An 18,010-nucleotide genomic window follows, 5' to 3' on the forward strand; every position below is an offset into this window, starting at 1 on the left:
CCATACCTATTCTACTAAAGGTGTTCCAAAAGATAGAAAGGGATGAAATACTTCCAAACTCGTCCCATGAGGCCAGCATCACCTTAATTCCAAAACTAGACAAAGACCCCACCAAAAACGAGAATTATAGACCAATCTCCCTGATGAACACGTTTGCAAAAATTCCCAACAAGGTACTAGCCAATAGGATCCAACAGTATATTAAGAGATTATTCACCATGACCAAGTGGGATTTATCCCCGGGGTGCAAGGCTGGTTCAACACTCCTAAAGCAATCAATGTGATAGATCATATCAACAAGAGGAAAAACAAGAACCATATGATCCTCTCCATAGATGCAGGGAAAGCATTTGACAAAATACAGCATCCATTCCTGATCAAAACTCTTCAGAGTGTAGTGATAGAGGAAACATTCCTCAGCATCTTAAAAGCCATCTACGAAAAGCCCACAGCACATATCATTCTCAATGGGGAAACACTGGGAACCTTTCCTCTAAGATCAGGAACAAGACAGGGATGTCCACTCTCACCACTGATATTCAACATAGTACTGGAAGTCCTAGCCTCAGCAATCAGGCAACAAAAAGAAATAAAAGTGTAGTATAGCAAAGATCAAAAGCATGTCAAACCGACACAAAGACATTCCAAATTTTGTGCCCTAACACTCAAGGCTATCCAGGATTGATCTGCCAATTAACTGTCCTACTGACTGAATGGACTGCATGACAATTTGTCCTTCATGATCAAACTCCCATTCTCTTCATCATCTGTGATGAAGTCTAGGTTCTGGTCTAATCAAGGAAAAAGACAAGACCACAAGATGGCAGTAGCACCCAACACACTTTGGGAGATGCTTTGACAGGTTGCCTGAAAGGGGGAGTCTGTCACAGAGACTTTTCTAAGGCAGCTACAGGACGGGTGGCACTATCCAGAAGAAGGGGGACTAGGCAACTCTTCAGGGAGCGGGAAATAGGAAAGGGATTTTTTTGTTTAAGTGATATGGCTCAGCAGCTATAGGAGTCTCTGTGTCAGAGAGCTCTGAAGACAAGCAGTGGTGCTTTACGGCCCCTGAGTTTGTCTTAACTATGGCTAGCATATGTTGGGTGCAGTTTTGGGGTATACAAAATAGGGAAGCTCTAAATAGTAATCTATATTACATATATATTTATATTTACATATAAATACATATTTATATACATAGGTTTCCTATATTTAAAGCAAATGCACGTGCAAAAATTTGAATTAGGTGATAACCGAGCCTGTTGTGAAAAAGTAAACACCATAAGAGCCAATTTACAGGCCATCTTTAACTCAGTTATATAGTATTATGTCATTTAGTCAGACATTCTGATTAATCTGACAGGGGCTGAGATCAAATCTATGCAATTTATACCTTTCAAAGAACTCTAAGTAGCAAAGTGCAATCAATTTACAGTGTAAACTTCAGCGATGCCCCACACCCCAGGTTCTAATTGAGTAAATTCTATCAGCTATTATGTTTCATCAAGTGCTGGTGATGATAAGCACTCCAGGTGTATGATAAGCACACAGTGGGTTTATGCTACACTGTGGAAAACTCCAATATTTTAAAGGGATTTTAGCAAACTCCCTCAGAGGGAAATATTATCTTTGTGTTCCTGAATGAGGAACAAATATGCTCTCTGTCCCAGAGGGAAATACTATATCCATTTTCTTCCAAGGCTGTTTGTTACACAAATAGCATTGGAGAATACTTTGAAACAAACACTGTTGATTCCACTGATCAGAATCGAAGGAGATATATGCGACCTATAAAGAATTGTTTCCCAACAATGACAAGCTATTTCTAAGATCTATGTGGAAAATTATAGGACTTAGAATATCTAAAAATATTCTGAAAAAGAATAACAATGCTGTAGGACTCACATTGACAGGTTCCAAGACTTATTATAAGCTATAGTATCCAAAAAAGTGTGGCACCGACATAAAGATAGGCAAATAGGTGAATTTTGCAGAAGAGAGAATCCTGAAACAGATCCATATGGATATAGTATTTGCTTGTCAACAAAGGTGCAAAGCTAATTCAGTCAAGAAAAGATAGTGTTATCAGGGACTGGTGCTGGAACAGTTAGATATCCATAAGCTAAAAGAAATGATCATCAATCTCTACCTTACACCATACGCAAAAATTAAGTAGAAATTGATATTAGACTTAAGTATAAGAGCTAAAACTATGCAATCTTTAGAAGAAAAATAGAACAAAATCTAAGTGAATTTTGACTTGGCAAAAATATCTTAAATGGATTGCCAAAAATATGAAGTATAATAGACAAAATCAATAAATTGGACTTCATCCAAATTAAAATACTTTGTTCTAAAAAGGGTACTGCTTATTTTCCCTGTTGATTTTTTGTGAATATTTTTTAATGGGAGTTCATTTTGCCAACATATAGCATAACACCCAGTGCTCATCCCGTCAAGTGCCCGCCCCAGTGCCCATAACCCAGTCACCCCATCCCCCCGCCCACCTCCCTTTCCGCCACCCCTTGTTCATTTCCCAGAGTCGGGAGACTCTCCTGTTCTGTCACCCTCACTGATATTTCCAACTCATTTTCTCTACCTCCCCTTCTATTCCCTTTCACTATCTTTTATATTCCCCAAATGAATGAGACATATAATGTTTGTCATCCGATTGACTTACTTCACTCAGCATAATACCCTCCAGTTCCATCCACGATGAAGCAAATGGTGGGTATTTGTCGTTTCTAATGGATGAGTAATATTCCATTGTATACACATACCACGGCTTCTTTATCCATTCATCTTTCGATGGACACTGAGGCTCCTTCCACAGTTTGGCTATTGTGGACATTGCTGCTAGAAACATTGGGAGGCAGGTGTTTCGGTGTTTCAGTGCATCTGCATCTTTGGGGTAAATCCCCAGCAGTGCAGTTGCTGGGTCAGAGGGCAGTTCTATTTTTAACTCTTTGAGGAACCTCCACACAGTTTTCCAGAGTGGCTGCACCAGTTCACATTCCCACCAACAGTGCAGGAGGGTTCCCCTTTCTCCACATCCTCTCCGACATTTGTGGTTTCCTGCCTTGTTAATTTTCCCCATTCTCGCTGGTGTGAGGTGGTATCTCATTGTAGTTTTGATTTGTATTTCCCTGATGGCAAGGGATGCGGAGCATTTTCTCATGTGCTTGTTGGCCATGTCTATGTCTTCCTCTGTGAACTTTCAGTTCATGTCTTTTGCCCATTTCATGATTGGATTGTTTGTATCCTTGCTGTGGAGTTTAATAAGTTCTTTATAGATCTTGGATACTAGCCCTTTATCTGCTATGTCATTTGCAAATATCTTCTCCCATTCTGTAGTTTGTCTTTTAGTTTTGTTGACTGCTTCCTTTGCTGTGCAGAAGCTTTGTATCTTGATGAAGTCCCAATAATTCATTTTTGCTTTTGTTTCCCTTGCCTTCATGGATGTGTCTTGTAAGAAGTTGCCGTGGCCAAGTTCAAAAAGGGTGTTGCATGTGTTCTCCTCTAGGATTTTGATGGATTCTTGTCTCACATTTAGATCTGCCATCCATTTTGAGTTTCTCTTTGTGTATGGTGTAAGAGAATGGTCTAGTTTGTTTCTTCTGCACGTGACTGTCCAATTTTCCCAGCACCATTTATTGGAGAGACCGTGTTTTTTCCAATGGATAGTTTTTCCTGCTTTCTCGAATATTAGTTGGCCATAAAGTTGAGGGTCCACTTCTGGATTCTCTATTCTGTTCCATGGATCTATGTGTCTGTTTTTGTGCCAGGACCACACTGTCTTGATGAGCACAGCTTTGTAGTACAACCTGAAATCTGGCATTGTGATGCCCCCGGCTCTGGTTTTCCTTTTTAATATTCACCTGGCTCTTCGGGGTCTTTGCTGATTCCACACAAATCTTAAAACGATTTGAACGAACTCACTGAAGAAAGACTGTGGTATTTTGATAGGGATTGCATGAAATGTGTAAATTGCCCTGGGTAACATTGACATTTTCACAATATTGGTTCTTCCAGTCCATGAGCATTGAATAATTTTCCATCTCTTTGTATCTTCCTCAATTTCTTTCAGAAGTGTTCTGCAGTTTTTAGGTTATAGATCCTTAACCTCTTTGGTTAGGTTTATTCCTAGGTATCTTATACTTTTCGGTGCAACTGTCAATGGGATTGACTCCTTAATTTCTCTTTCTTCAGTCTCATTGTGAGTGTATAGAAACGCCACTGATTTCTGGGCATTGATTTTGTATCCTGACACACTGCTGAATTGCTGTATGAGTTCTAGCAATCTTGGGGTGGAGTCCTTTGGGTTTTCTACGTACAGTATCATGTCACCTGCAAAGAGGGAGAGTTTGACTTCTTTGCCACTTTGAAGGTCAGACCATCCACCTAGGTGCCCCCAATAGGTAGGTTTTGAATGTTGTAAGACTTGTGCACCTGAATACGAAAAGAAAAGAGGGCAAATACACACCTCTGGAATAAGAATGGGCTCAGCTAGCTAAGGTGCTAAAGTGACTAGAGGCAAGGACGTTTATAGACTTGTCACTCCCAGGATTCTGAAGGAGGTGCTTTTCCTGCCAAACAAGTGTTCCAAATCATGAGATTTGTGCCGACCTTGCTGGCAGCAACTTCTGGAGAGGATGCAGGGGCCAAATTCCTGGGGGAGACAGATGGAGGGAGGATAGGTGCTGTCTAGAAGAAAAGCCAGCACAGGCTTATGTCACCACAATAAGGCTCAGGATAATTTGCCAGTAACCACACAGAAACTTATAAAGACAGAAAAGCCAAAAAAGGAAGAGATAAGAGGGAGGGGCTGAATCCTCTTTTGAAAGAGGAGATAAATTCTCTCTTCGCCCTGGGGCATAGACTTTCCTTAAGGACACAGGCCAGAAACCAAATAAAAAAGGAGCTGCCTGGATATACAGAATGTATCTGGCAGGGAGCAAGCTCTATCCATTGGGGATCTCAAACTGGACTATCTCTAATAAATTGGTGGAGAAAATGCAATACTTACTAGGGTTAGATTACAACCCCAGGCAGACTTTCCCTTCTGAGGCAGCCTTAACTTCCATCACCTATCTATAACAGGGATCCAATCTCACATAAGGATCTTGAAGTTATAGAAAATCATCACCCTTTTACCACTAAACTGTGGTTTGGGTTCCAAAAAATAGCATTGGCTGACTCTGTCAGGTCACAGGTGCCAATATCTTTCTAATCCCATGAAGCACTCGTGCTATAAAGAAACCTGACCCCACCCACCCAGATTGAGAGGAGAATTGATGAAATGGGTAATTACCCACTAAACTATTACAATCAACTCAGGTGGTTTTTTTTTTTTTTAACTCAAATAAAACTTTATTATTTTTCCCAACTTTATTGAGATATTATTGACATATAACATGTAAATTTAAGGTATACAATGTGATAATTTGATGCATGTGATTGTGAAATGATTACCATAATAAGGTTAGTGAACACCTCCAACCCCACACGTAATTTCCATTTTTTGTGGTAATAACGTTTAAGATCTGCTCTCTTAACTACCAAGTATAAAGTAGAATATTGCTAATTATAATCACCTATGCTGCATATTTGTTCCCCAGAACCAATTCATCTTTTTTTTTAAAGATTTTATTTATTTATTCATGAGAGACACACAGAGATAGGCAGAGGGAGAAACAGGCCTCCTGCAGGTAGATGCTCAACCACTGAGCCACTCTGGTACCCCAGAATGGACTCGTCTTATAGCTGAAAATTTGTACTCTTTGACCAACATCTCCACATTTTCCCCCCACACCCTAGGCACTGGAAACCACCCCTCTGGTCTCTGTTTCTATGAATTTGTTGTTGTTGGTTTTTTTTTTTTTTAGATTCCACATATAATTGGGAATATAAATATGTACATTTCCCTGTCCGGCTTATTTCATTTAGCGTAATACCTGCAAGGCTAACCATATTGTCACAAAAAGCAGGATTTCCTTTTTTCAATGATTGAATAATATTCAATGTACATACATATATGCAGCATTTTCTTTATCCATTCATCTGTTGGTGGACACTTAGCTTGTTTCCATGTTTTGGCTACTGTGATTAGTGTAATGAACACGAGAGTATGGATATCTCTTCAAAAGAGTGGTTTGATTTTAATTTTCTCCAGACATATATCAGAAAAGAAATTGCTGGATCATATGGTATTTCTATTTTTAATATTTTAAGGAGGCTTCATATTGTTTTGCTTAACGTCTGGACCAAATTTATATTCCCATCTACAATGTACAAGGGTTCCCTTTTCTCCATAGCCTTGGCAACACTTGTTTCCTTGTCTTTTTTATAATAGCCATTCTAACAGGTGAAGGTGATAGCTAATTGTGGTTTTGATTTTCATTTCCTGATGATGAATGATGTTGAGCATTTTTTCATGTAACTGTTAGCTTTTGGATGTTTTCTTTGGGGGAAAAAAACGTCTTTAGGTCTTCTGTCCATTTTTAAATCAGATTTTGTTTGTTTTTATTTGCTATTGAGATGTGTGAATCCCATATATATTTTGGATATTAATCCATTATAAAAGATAGATGGTTTGCAAATATTTTATATCATTCCATAGCTTGCCATTAAATTAAATTAATTAGTTAATTACTTTTTTGCTGTGCATAAACTCTTTAGATTGAGGTAATCCTACTTTATAATCTGTACTTTTGTTACTTGTGCTTTGGATGTCATACCCCCCAAATTGTTGCCAACACCAAAGTCAAGGAAATTGCTCCCTTTGTTTTATTATAATGCTGTTACAATTTCAAGTCTTACATTTGTCTTGATTCCATTTTGCGTTAATTTTTGTGAGTGGTGTAATAAAGGAGTCCAATTTTGTTCTTTTTCATGGGAGCACTTGGTTTTCCCAATATAATTTTATGAAGAAACTAGGCTTTCCCATTGACTATTCTTTCTCCCTTGTCAAATATCAGTTAACCATATATGTGTGGGCTTGTTTCTGGGATCTCCATTTTGTTCCACTTGCCTATGTATCTGTTCTTATGTCAGTACTATACTATATGGTTATTACAGCTTTGTCATAAAGTTTGAGATCAGGAATTGTGCTTTCCCCAGATTTGTTCTTCCTTCTCAGAATTAGTTTGAGTACTTGGGGTCTCTTGTATATCCATAAAAATTTTGTGATTCTTTTTTCTTATTTCTCTAAAAATAACCATTGGGATTTTCACTGGGATTGGACTGACTCTATAGATGGTTTTGGGTAGTATGGACATTTGACAATATTAATTCTTCCAATCCATGAATTTGGGCTATCTTCTCCTTTCTCTGTGTGTTCAATTATTTTCATAAACATCATGCAATTTTCAGTGTACAGATCATTCACCTCTTTTATTAAATTTATTCTTAAGCATTTTATTATTTCTAATGCTAGTATAAATGAAATTATTTTTTTCTCTTTCAGAATGTTTGTGGTTAGGGTATAGAGATGCAATGGATTTTTGCCTGTTGTTTTTGTACCCTGTAATTTTACGGACTTTGTTTATTAGTTCTAACAGTATTTTGGTGGAGTCGTTAGGGTTTTTATATATATATATATATATATATATATATATATATATATATATATATATATAAGATTATGTCATCTGCAAATAGAGACAGGTTTTTTTTACTTCCTTTTTTTTTTCTATTTTTTTTTTCTGGCCTAATTGCTCTGGTTAGTATGTTGAATAAGAGTGGATAGAGTGAGCACTCCTGCCTTATTTCTGATCATAGCAGAAAGGCGTTTAACCTTCCAACATTGACTATGACGTTAGCTATTTGCTTGTCATATGAAACCTTTATTATTTTGAAATGCATTCCCTTTATCCCATTTGTTGAGAGATTTTATCATGAAATAATTGTGGAATTATAATTTTTCTGCATCTATTGAGAAAACCATACAATTTTTAACTTTTCTTCTATTAATGTTGTATACCATATTTATTGTTTTGCATATGTCACATCATCCTCACATCCCAAGGGATGACTCCCATTGATTATGGTGTATGATGCTTTTAATGTGCTGTTGAATTTGATTTGCTTGCATTTTGTTCAGAACTTTTACGTCAGCATTTGTTAGCGATACTAACCTTCTCTTGTAGTACCCATATCTGGCTTTGGAATCAAGGCAATGGCCTCATAAAATGACTTTGGAAATGTTCCCTCTTCAATTGTTTGGAACAGTTTGAGAATAATTGCTGTTAATTCTTCTTTAAACATTTCATAGAATTCAACAGACAAACCATAATGTTCTGGGCTTATCTTTGTTGTAAGATTTTGATTATTGTTTTTTCCTACATTTAAAATTTTATTTCTGGTATGGTTAACACATACTGTTATATTAGTTTTAGATTTACAATAAAATGATTCAACAATTTTATATATTACTGAGTGCTCAACATAGTAAGTGTACTCTTAAATCCCCACCACCTATTTCACCCATTCCCCCACCCACCACCCCTCTGGTAACCATCAGTCTGTTCTCTATAGTTAAGAGTCTGTTTCTTGGTTTATCTCCAACCTTTTTTATTCCTCTGCTCATTTGTTTTGTTTCTTAAGTTTCACATATGTGTGAGCTCACATATACCATGTCTTTTTTTGTCTTTCTTTTTGTCTTTTTTTTTGTCTTTTTCTGATTGACTTATTTCACTTGATGTTGTACTCTCTAACTCTATCCATGTTGTTAGAAATGACAAGATTTCATTCTTTTCATAGCTGAAAAATATTTCATTGTGTATAAATATACCACATCTTCTTTATCCATTCATTAGCTGATAACACACTTGGACTGCTTCCATAATTTGGCTATTGTAAATAATGCTGTATTACATAGGGGTGCATGCATCCCTTTGATTAATAATTTTGTATTTTGGGGGGTAAATACCCAGTAGTGGAATTACTAGATTGTAGGGTAGTTTTATTTTTATATGAGGAACCACCATACCATTATGGAATGGTGCCTGCACCAGTTTGAATTCCCACTAACAGTGCACAAGGGTTCCTTTTCCTCCATCCCCTCACTGTCAATCTTCAGGTGTCTTTATGTCTGAAATGAATCTGTTGTAGGCAGCATATACATAGGTCTTGTTTTTTAATCCATCCTGTCACCCTGTGTCTTTTGAACGGAGAACTTAATTCATCTTTGTCAATACTTGTTTCTTGTGTTTTTTTTAAATAAAATTAGAAGTTTTTAGTTTAATTCGTTAGTTAACATACAGTGTTATATGAGTTTCAATGGTACAATAGAGTGCTTACACAATTCCATACATCACCTGATGCTTATTACAACAGCACACCTTAATCCCCATCATCAATTTAACTCATTCCTGACCACCCTCCTCTCTGGTGACCATAAGTTTGTTCTCTATAATGAAGAGACTGTTTACCGATCTCTCTCTCTCTCTCTCTCTCTCTCTCTCTCTCTTCCCTTTGCTCATTTGTTTAGTTTCTTAAATTCCACATATGAGTGAAATCATGTTATTTTTCTTTCTCTGACTGACTTATTTGGCCTAACATTATACACTCTAGCTCCATCCATGTTATTGCAAATGGCAAAATTTCAATTCCTTTTTATAGCTGAATAATGCATATATCACAAATTGTTTAATCTTTTTCTCTCTTTCCTTACTCTCTCCTTCATCTCTCTCTCCTATCCACCTCTCTGACTTCCTCTCTGCCTCAAACCCATCCTTCCTTCCTTCCTTCCTTCCTTCCTTCCTTCCTTCCTTCCTTCCTTTTAAGGCTGTGGGGACAATTTGTGGCAATGGAATATGTCTTTCCTACTTAGAAATTAAACAGCTTTTCCCCTTGCCTTTATACATGTGTCTTGCAAGAAGTTGCTGCAGCTGAGTTCAAAGAGGCTGCTGTCTGTGTTCTCCTCCAGGATTTTGATGGATTCTTATCTCACAGATAAGTCTTTATCCATTTCAAATTTATTCTTATGCATGGTGTAAAAAAAAAAGTGGTCCAGTTTCATTCTTCTGCACGTGGCTGTCCAATTTTCCCAACACCAATTCTTGAAGAGACTGTCTTTTTTTCCATTGGATATTCTTTCCTGCTTTGTCTAAGATTAGTTGACCATGGAGTTGAAGGTCCATTTCTGGGTTCTCTATTCTGTTCCATTAATCTATGTGTCTGCTTTTTTGTGCCAGTACCATACCATCTTGATGACTACAGCTTTGTAATGCAGCTTGAAGTACGGAATTGTGATGCCTCCAAGCTTTGGCTTTTTCTCTCAACAGTGCTTTGGCTATTTGGCTCATTTGTGGTTTCATACAAATTTTATGTTTGTTGCAGCTCTATGAAAAATGCTGGTGCTATTTTCATAGAGATTGCATTGAATGTGCAGATCGCCTTGGGTAGCATAGACATTTTCGCAATATTTGTTCTTACAATCCATGAGCATGAAATGTTTTTCCAGTTCTTTCTGTCTTCCTCAATTGCTTTCATAAGTGCTCTATAGTTCTCAGAGTGCAGATCCTTTATTTCTTTGGTTAGGTTTATTCCTAGATATTTTTATGAGTTTTGGTGCAATTGTAAATGGGATCAATTCCTTGATTTATCTTTCATTGTTAGTGAAAGATAACTTCACTATCTTCATTGTTAATTTGTAGAAATACAACAGAATCTTGTGCATGGATTTTGTATCCTGTGACTTTGCTCAATTCTTGCATCAGTTCTAGCAATGTTTTGCTGGAGTATTTTGGGTTTTCCACATAGAGTATCATGTCATCTGTGAAGAGTGAAAATTTGCTTTCTTTGCTGATTTGGATGAATTTTATTTCTTTCTCTTTTCTGGTTGCTAAGGCTAGGAATTCTGGTGCTATGCTGAACGACAGTGGTGAGAATGGATCTCTCTGTCATTTTTCTGACCTTAGGGGAAAAACTCTCAGTTTTTTTCCCATTGAGCATGATATTCACTGCCATCTTTCATATACAACTTTATGATATTTAGGTTCATCCCTCTATCTCTACTTTCCTGAGGGTTTTTATCAAGCATTTTCTCAAATGCTTTTTCTGCATCTATTGAGAAGATCAATGATTTTTAACCTTTCTTTTTATTAATGCGGTGTGTCATATTGTTTGATTCATGGATGTTGAACAATTCCTGAGGCCGAGGAATGAATCCCACTTGGTCATGGTGAATAATTCTTTTAATGTACTGTTGGATCCTATTAGCTAGTATCTTGGTGTGAATTTTTGCATTTCCATTCATCAAGAATATTGGTCTGTAATTCTCCTTTTTTTGGTTGGGTCTTTGTCTGGTTTTGAGAATAAGGTAATGGTGGCCCCATAGAATGATTTTGGAAGGTTTCCATAGATTTCTACTATTTCCACAGTTTCAGAAGTGAAGGTATTAGGTCTTTTGTATATTTTTGGTAGAATTCTCCTGGGAAGGTTTACAGCCCTGGACTCTTGTTTGCTGGGAGAACTGTGATTTCTGGTTCAATTTCTTTGTGGGCTTTAGGTCTGTTCAGGGTTTTTTATTTCTTCCTGTTTCAGTATTGGTTGTTTGTGTGTTCCTAGGAATGTATCCATTTCTTCCAGATTGCATAAATTTTTGGCATATAGTTGCTCATAATATTCTTTTATACATGTTTTTTTTTTTGTTTTGTTTTCTGTCTTTTTTTTTTTTTTTTTTTTTCCTTGGGACACCTGGGTGGCTCAGCGGTTTGGCGCCTGCCTTCAGCCCAGGGCCTGATCCTGGAGACCCAGGATCGAGTCCCAAATTAGGCTTCCTGCATGGAGCCTGCTTCTCTCTCTCTCTCTCTCTCTCTCTCTCTCTCTCTCTGCCTGTGTCTCTGCCTCTCCCTCTGTATCTCTCATGAATAAAGAAATAAAGTATTAAAAAAATAAAATAAATGTCCTTTTGTTGGTTGTGATCTTTTCTCTTTTATTCATGATTTTAATTATGTGAGTCTTTTTTCTTTTTGATAAATCTGGCTAGGGGTTCATCAATCTTGTTAAGTCTTTTATAGAACCAACACCTAGTTTGGTTGATCTGGCCTACTGTATTATTATTATTATTATTATTATTATTATTATTATTATTATTTCTATATCATTGATTTCTGCTTCAATCTTATTATTTCTCTTCTACTGCTAGATTTGGGTTTTATTTTCTGTTCTTCAACTTCCTTTAGATGTAAGGCTATGTTATGTACTTGAGACTTTTCTTGCTTCTTGAGGAAGGCCTGTGTTGCTACATACTTCCCTCATAGGACCAATTTTGCTGTACCCCAAAGGCTTTGGAATGTCATGTTTTTATTTACTTCCATGCTTCTTTTTTAAAATTCTTTTTAAATTTCTTGTTTGACCCTTTAATTCTTTGTTAGGATGCTCTTTAACCTCCATGTATTTGTGTTCCCTCCAAATTTTTTCTCGTGGTTGACTTCAAGTTTCATAGCATTGTGGTATGAAAATATGCAAGGTATGATCTCAGTCCCTTTGTAGCAGTTGAGTTGTGATTTGTAACCCAGTATCTGATGTGTACTGGAGAATCTTCCATGTACAGTTGAAAATAATGTGTATTCTGCTGCCTTAGGATGAAATATTCTGATTATATCTGTGGAGTCCATCAGGTTCAGTGTGCCATTCAAAGCCCTTTTTTTATTTCTTGATCCGCTTAGGTGATATGTCCATTGCTGTGAGTGGAGAATCAAAGTCTCCTACTATTATTGTATCATTATCAGTGAGTTTATTATATTGTTATTAACTGGTTTATATAATTGGCTGCTCCCAAATTAGGGACAGAATTATTTACAGCTGTTAGATCTTCTTGTTGGATTGACCTCTTTATTATGATATAATGTCTTTCTTTATCTCTTATTATAGTCTTTGGATTGAAATCTAGATCGTCTGATATAAGAATGGCCACTCTACTTACTTTTGATGTCTGTTAGCATGATAAATGATTATGCATCCTCTCACTTTCAATCTGGAGGTGTCCTTGTGTTCCCAATGAATCTCTTGTAAGCAGCATATTGATGGGTCTTGTTTCTTAGTTGTTGTCGTTTTTATCCAATCTGATACCCTATATCCTTTGATTGGAGCATTTAGTCCATTTACATTTAGAGTAATTATTGAACAATATGAATTTAGGTCCAATGTATTACCTTTAAAGTCACTGTTTCTCTATTTTGTCCCTGTTCCCTTCTGGTCTTTTTTACCTTTAGCTTCTCTTTGCTTAAAGGATCCTCTTTAATATTTCTTACAGAGCTGGTTTAGTTATCACAAATTCTTTTGAATTCTCTTTGTCCTTAGAAATTCTCTATGTCTCCCTATATTCTGAATGCCAGTCTTGCTGGATAGAGCATTCTTGGCTGTATATTTTTCTCATTTAGCATCTTCAATATATCATGCCAGTCCTTTCTATCCAGAACTCTTTTTGGACATTTCTGCTGCCAATCTTATGTTTCTATCCGTGTAGGATAAGGACCTCTTGTCCCAAGCAACTTCCTGGATTTTTATCTTTGTAGTTTGCAAATTTTACAATAACATGTCGAGGTGTTTACCTGTTTTTATTGATTTTGAGAGTGTTCTCTGTGTCCCTTGAACTTGAATGCCCATTTCCTTCCTCTGATTGGGGAAGTTCTCAGCTATAATTTGTTCAAGTTAACTTTCTGCTGCTTTTTCTAGCTCTTCTTCTTTCTAAGACTCCTATTTTCTGGATATTATTTTGTTTTGGGGAACTGCTGAGTTCTCTAATTCTCCCTCCATGACTCAGTATTCTTTCTCTCTTTTTCTCAGCTTTCTTAGTTTCCATACTTTTATTTTCTATATCACCAATTCCCTCTTCTGTTTCATTCATTCTCTTTTATATGGGCTCCAATTGGGACTGCGTCTGCCATACAGCACTTTAAATTTTGGCCTAAGTAGATTTTAGTTTTTTGTCTCTACCGTAAGAGATTCTTTAGTGTCTTCTGTGCTTTATCAGCCCCGGCTAGTATCTTTATAATTGTTCTTTCAAAATCTGATTCAGTCTTCTTATTCATTTCTGCATTGATTAAATTCCTGTCTGTGATTACTACCTCCTGTTCTTTCTTTTGGGGTGAATTAATCTGTCTTGTCATTTTGTATAGAAAAGAAAAGAAGAGGGACGCCTGGGTGGCTCAGTGGTTGGGCATCTGCCTTCAGCTCAGGGTGTGATCCTGCAGTCCCAGGATCCAGTCCCACACATCAGGCTCCCTGCATGGAGCCTGGTTCTCCCTCTGCCTCTGTCTCTGCCTCTCTTTCTCTGTGTCTCTCAAGAATAAATAAATAAAATCTTTTAAAAAAAAAGAAGAGAAAAAAGAAAATAAAAAACTAACAACAATAACAACAACGAAAACTCCAGGCAGCGTGCCCTGCTATTGCATTTTGGCTGCTCTTTCCCACTGGTCTATCCTCTACAGAGTTCCTCCTTGCTTATAATGGGGAGTGTTTGGACTTTTAACTAGATGTGCTTTGATTTGTTTGTTAAGCTAAGCCTGGAAAAGAAATGAAAACAAAACAAAACAAAACGCCTGATCCATGGCAAAAGAAAAGAGAAACAAAAACGCATACAAACAAAGAAAGAAAAAACTATAAGCCTGATTCCAAAAATGAAAGAAAGAAAGAAAGAAAGAAAGAAAGAAAGAAAGAAGAGATAAAAAATAAGAAGCCTGATCAGAAAAATAAGAGAAAGAAATGAACACACAAACCTTCAAATGAACATAAAAGTATAAGCCTCACACCAAAAAAGAAAAGAGAAAAAAAGAAATATATAAAATAAAAGATTAAAAACATAAAAATAAGAAATAGAAAAATAAAAATTTTAAGAAATAAGAAAGGAAAAAAACAAAGAAAGAAAGCGGGTCCTATTTCCATCAGAAGCTGACATTTTTGAGTAGACTTGGTACATGCAGGGGGCCTGTGTTGGTCTTCTGAGGAGAGGCCTGCTGGGCTAGCTCACAAGCCATCTTGCCCTTTTAAAGATGCCCCTGCTGGGCACAGAGGGGCGGGTTTAGTGTAGGGGACTCCAGCCTCCACTGGAGACTCTGTGTTTCTCCTTGATACTTGATTGTGCTGGTGGATGGCAGTAGGGAGGGGTGGTGGAAGAGGAATATGGCACCTCACATCTTTGTTCCTGAGGAAGGGACTTCCTGGCCACAGCTGTTCAGGAGGCCCCCTCATAAAAGTAAACAATCTCTTGTGTCCTGCACTTTCATCAGTACCTTGCCCTTATCCAGTCTGTTCCTGTACTTTCAGGCATGCTTGGTACCACAGATCTCCTGTATTTTATCTCTGGTGGGTGGCTGGGATTAAAACTCCCAAGTTTTAAAGGGCCTTACAGTGTGTGGACCCACTCCCCTCCCTCAGAGTAGAGCTTCACAGTAGGCCCAGCACTGTCCTGTCCCAGAAAAGCAGTCACACAGAGACTTGTATCTAATATGGCAGACAGCAAAAAGCAGTGGTCAGGTTATCTGGGGTCTGCCAGTGTCTCTGTTCTCTGCTCAGTTCTATCCCAGAAAAGCATCCACTCAATGTGCACACGGTGATTTTAGTCTGTTGTGACTCATAGTGAAAGGCTGTAACAAGGGTATCTGGCCTCTGCGCACACTTACATCCCTTCTGTTGAGTACCGTTCAATGGCTCCCTAATGGCCTTTTGTCCTTGGAGAGGCAAAATATGCTCTTCCAAATGTACTCTGGGAAGAGGAGCGATCTCTCTCAGTGTGACCCAGGGAATAAACTCACTGCAGCTTATTGTGCAATCCCTACCTGTATGCTCTCTCCTGTTCTCTCCTTCTTCCTGACTTTGCTCCTGACAAAGGTTTCCCTCCCCTTCTTGGCCCAGTGTCTTTCCTGTCTCACAATTCAGGAATCCAAATCTGGCATCTGCCACTTCTCTCCCTCCAACTGTGCAGATTATTTTCCTAATCCTCAGATCATATTCCTAGTTGTTCCATCCATTGTTGGATGGTTATCTTGCTGTGTGCAAAGGATGAGACAAGCTCAGGTTTGCCAGATGACTCTGCCTTCTTAACTCCTTCTCCATCCTAGTATTATTATATTACTGTCTATTTCTCTATTTATATGTTTATACCTATTAATATTTGCTATGTAAATTTAGTTTCTCCAATTTGGTGTTCATAAATGTTTACAGTTGTTAAATTCTCCTGTATACTGACTGCTTTATCATTATATGATAAACATCTCTGTCCCTTGGTACTTATTTTAACTTGGAACCTATTTTTTTCCTGACATAAATATGGCTATATCTGCTTTCTTTTGTTTTCTGTGTATGCATAATATTTTTATTCCTGTCCCTATACCTTCAGTCTACAATTTTCCTTAAAGCTAATATGAGATACTCATAGACAGCATACACTTGGGTTTTATATTTTTACTTATTCAGTGAAACTGTCTTTTGATTGGATAATTTGTTCATTTATATTAAGAGTTAATTTGGCTATTGATGGGTAAATGCTTTATTTTGACACTTTGGCTTCTTTTCTATATGCTTTTCAGGTTTTCTGGTTTCTCCTTCCTCTTTTACTCTATTGATTTGGTAATTTACCGCTATGATTCTTTTTTCATTAACTTTTGTCTATCTATCATAGGTTTCTGTTTTGTAGTTACCATGAGATTCACCTAATCCATCTTATAGTTATCACCATCTATATGCTTATACAGAATTAACTTCATTCACATACAAAAGTGCTATGCTTTTACTACCTCCAACTCCACATTTTTTAACTCAAAATTAACACGTTTTTATATTTTTGTCCATTAAGAAAGCACTGTAGCTATAATTATTTTAACACATTTGCCTTGTAACCTGTATGCTAGAATTATCAAATTATCATTGATTTGCACGCCACCATAATATTGGAATATTCTGAGGCTGACAATATATTTACCTTTACCAGTTGATTTTATATTTTATACATTTCTGTTTTAATGTTGCTATTTAACATTATTACATTTCGGCTTAAATAAATCTCTTTAGCACTTCTTTTAAGGCCAATCTAATGATAAGAAACTCATTCGGTTTTGTTGGTCTATGAAAAAAATTATCTTTCCCTTAGTTCTTTTTTTTTTTTTTAATCTTTAAAATTTTATGGGACACCTGGATGGCTCAGCGGTTGAGCATCTGCCTTCAGCCCAGCACGTGGTCCTGGAGTCTTGGAATCGAGTCCCACATCGGGCTCCCTGCATGGAGCCTGCTTCTCCCTCTGCCCGTGTCTCTGCCTTTCTCTCTCTCTCTCTCTCTCTCTCTGTGTGTGTGTGTTTCTCATGAATAAATAAAATCTTTACAATTTTTAAATTTCATTTTATGTAAATTCAATTAAATAACAGTATTATTATTAGTTTCAGAGATGGAGTTCGGTGATTCATCTGGTGCTTATAACAGCCAGTGCTCATCACATCACATCACATCACATGCCCTCCTAAATGTTCATTACCCAGTTACCCCATCCCCCTGGCCCACCTCCCCTCCAGTAACCTTGTTTGTTTCCTATAATTAAGAGACTCTTGTAGTGCCTGGGTGGCTTGTTGGGGTGAGCACCAGCCTTCGGCTTGGGTATTGATCCAAGGGTCCTGGGATCGAATCCTGCATCGGTCTTGTTGTTCAGTGGGAAGCCCATTTCTCCCTCTCCCTCTCCCTCTCCCTCTCCCCCTGTTGCTCATGTTCTGTCACGTAAATAAATACGATCTTTTTTAAAAGTCTTGTGGTTTGTCTCCATCTCTGATTTCATGTTATTTTATTTTTCCCTCACTTTCCCTATGATCCTATGTTTTGTTTCTTAAATTTCACATATGAGTGAAATCATATGATAATTGTCTTTGATTGACTTATTTCATTCAGCATAATACCCTTTAGTATCACTCGGTCATTGCAAACGGTAATATTTTATTTGTTGATGGTTGTGAAATATTCCATTTTTGTGTGTGTGTATATATATTATATGTCACATATTATTTATCCATTCATCTGTGGA

Source organism: Vulpes vulpes, chromosome X (assembly GCF_048418805.1).
Source record: "Vulpes vulpes isolate BD-2025 chromosome X, VulVul3, whole genome shotgun sequence".
In the NCBI taxonomy this organism is placed as follows: domain Eukaryota; kingdom Metazoa; phylum Chordata; class Mammalia; order Carnivora; family Canidae; genus Vulpes; species Vulpes vulpes.